This window comes from Sinocyclocheilus rhinocerous, unplaced genomic scaffold (genome assembly GCF_001515625.1).
Source record: "Sinocyclocheilus rhinocerous isolate Xijiao unplaced genomic scaffold, SAMN03320098_v1.1 scaffold1661, whole genome shotgun sequence".
In the NCBI taxonomy this organism is placed as follows: domain Eukaryota; kingdom Metazoa; phylum Chordata; class Actinopteri; order Cypriniformes; family Cyprinidae; genus Sinocyclocheilus; species Sinocyclocheilus rhinocerous.
In genome coordinates, this window is record NW_015664996.1 from 48,913 (window position 1) to 51,776 (window position 2,864).

General features: G+C 35.2%; 1 protein-coding gene across 2 annotated transcripts in view; it reads left to right on the forward strand.

The window, feature by feature from the left end:
• brd1a (bromodomain containing 1a) overlaps positions 1-2,864 on the forward strand; it is a 28,225-nt gene that overhangs the window by 8,725 nt on the left and 16,636 nt on the right. The window lies entirely within an intron of this gene.

Consider the following 2,864-nt stretch of genomic DNA (forward strand, 5'->3'; position numbering starts at 1 on the left):
AACGGGTTGTTAACGTAACTGATGATATTCAGAGAGTTAAACAAGCTGATTGGTTAATGCTGTTAGCATTTGAGCTTACTGCCTTGCATTTTAATGGCTGGCTAGCATTCACTTGAGATTCTTGCAGCGCGCTTTCAGAGTTTCTCTAAAACTCAACAGTTAGATAAGTAAACGGTCTTCACTCTGATTTCAGTGCATTATTGCGTTCGTCAGATTTACTTTTTTAAACTAGAAAACATACAAGTTGTAAAGCTACGCGCAGGTTATTCGCGAGAGGAGTAATTACTAAGCATGTCTTGTTCATATAACAGCAGTAGCATTAGCAGCAGCAGCAGCAAGCGGTTTTTCTAGTTCATGTATGTGAGAATACAACGTCAAGCGCCGCGGATTTTAGAACAGTAAAGTGAATTAGGGATTACGTTATATGCCCGAAATCTCCAATGCTTTTAATATCTTCTGTGGGCATTCATTTCTACATCAACCACAAACGGATCGCTTTCAGATGCACACATCACTAGTGGGGCCGGTTTGCAGTTGGTGTTTCAGTTGTTCACAGGTGAACCCATATAACTTTCATAAACCTCATATTGTCAACAGCCTTACCTATTTAACCATAACAACTTAATGAGCAACAGAAAATAATGTACCCACTCATACGTTTACTCGTGCCGCATTGCAATGCACTTCAGAAGAGGGAGCGCTCACTCTTAAAGGGGCCACATCTCTATTTAACTCATTACCTTGGTTCAGCGATAGTGAAGAGTTTATTATGAAAGTCATGTTTAGTGATAGTTTAAAGATAATTAATCATGAATTAGTTTAAAATATAATATTACTACTAATAATAAATCATTTCCAATCAGTAGCCCATGTACAATAGTAGGACACTCTTAAACTGGAATTTATTATTTGTGTATTCAGTTGGGCTTACAGCAATTATAGTACTTTCATGGAGTGTAGCAGCAGTATCATAGAATTCAGATTGCGTTATTAGAGAATTGTTAATAGCAGTATGCATAGGAAATCAAGTCGAATTATTACTGTTGTTTATAGCAGCGGCAGCAGAAAGTATCTGGTTGCATGAAATTTCAGTGATAACACATGGGGTAAGTAACTCTTTAAAATTTTAATAGGCTTTTATTACTTTATTTAACAGGGCGTACAGAGATTTTGTGAACTCTTCAAAGCGAAATAGGCATTATTTGTTTGCATTTCCTTGTTTAATAAAGACTCTTATAGTAATTCTAAGTACTTTTCGTGTAGCTGTAGCAGCAGTTTGCATAGCTATTCAGATTGCAATTTTTAACGAATTTAATAGCAGCAGAATGGCATAGCAACCAATTATTTGTTAGAAATAATATTAGCAGCAGTCTGCATAGCAACCAATTATTATTTCTAACACAGCAGGGGCAGCAGAAAGTACTTTAGTTGCATGAAATTTCAGTGATAATTAGGGATGTAACGATATGAAAATTTTTTATCACGATTATAGTGACCAAAATGATCACGCTTATCAGTATTATCACGGTATTGTTAAAATGTGCTGGATATGTTAAAAAAGTACAGACACATAAATCACTTCACCAAGTTTTATATTTAAAAAATAACTACAATTGCTAAAGCTTCAGTGTCTAAAAAATAGATGGTATGTAAACTCTTCAAGCGAATAGGCATAATTTGTGTGTGTTTATTTAAAAGGGGCTTATAGTAATTCTAAGTACTTTTGTGCAGCTGTAGCAGCACTATGCATAGTTATTCAGAATTTCAGATCGCATGTAGCGAATTTAATAGCAGCAGCATGCATAGCAAATTCATCTGCAATGTTAGAAATAATATTAGCAGCAGGAAGTCAAATTATTATTGCTAATATAGCAGCAGCAGCAGAAAGTACTTGTATGAAATTTCAGTGATAACGCATGGGGTAAGTAACTCTTTAAAGTGAAATAGGCATTTTATTTCTTTGCTTATTTAACAGGGCTTACAGTGGAATAGCAAATTCATCTGCAATGTTAGAAATAATATTAGCAGCAGGAAGTCAAATTATTATTGCTAATATAGCAGCAGCAGCAGAAAGTACTTGTATGAAATTTCAGTGATAACGCATGGGGTAAGTAACTCTTTAAAGTGAAATAGGCATTTTATTTCTTTGCTTATTTTTAACAGGGCTTACAGTAGATATTGTGAAGTCTTCAAAGTGAAATAGGCATTATTTTATTGCGTTTGCTTGTTAATAAAGACGCTTATAGCAATTCTAAGTACCTTTGTGTAGCTGCAGTATGCATAGCTATTCAGATCGCTAGTTTAGTGAATTTTAATAGCAGCAGCATGCATAGCAAAATTCAGATGCTACATTAGAAATATTAGCAGCAGTCTGCATGACAATCCAATTATTATTGCTGCTAATATAGAACGGAAGCAGAAAGTACTTACAGTGGGGAAAATAATTATTTTGATCCCATACTGATTTTGTAAGTTTGCCCACTTACAAAGAAATGAAGGGTCTATCATTTTTATGGTAGGTTTATTTGAACGGATAGAGAGAATATCAAGCAAAAAATCCAGAAAAAAAAAAAACACTGTACAAAGGTTATAAATTGATTTGCATTTCAGTGAGTCAAATAAGTATTTGATCCCCAAGCAAAACTTGGTGGAGAAACTCCTGTTGGCAAGCACAGAGGTAAGACGTGTCTTGTTGGTCACCAGGTTTGCACACATCTCAGGAGGGATTTTGTTCCACTCCTCTTTAAAGATTCTCTCTAAATCCTTAAGGTTTCTTGGCAACTCAAAGTTTCAGCTCACTCCACAGATTTTCTATAGAATTAAGGTCTGGGGACTGGCTAGGCCACTCCATGACCTTAATGTGC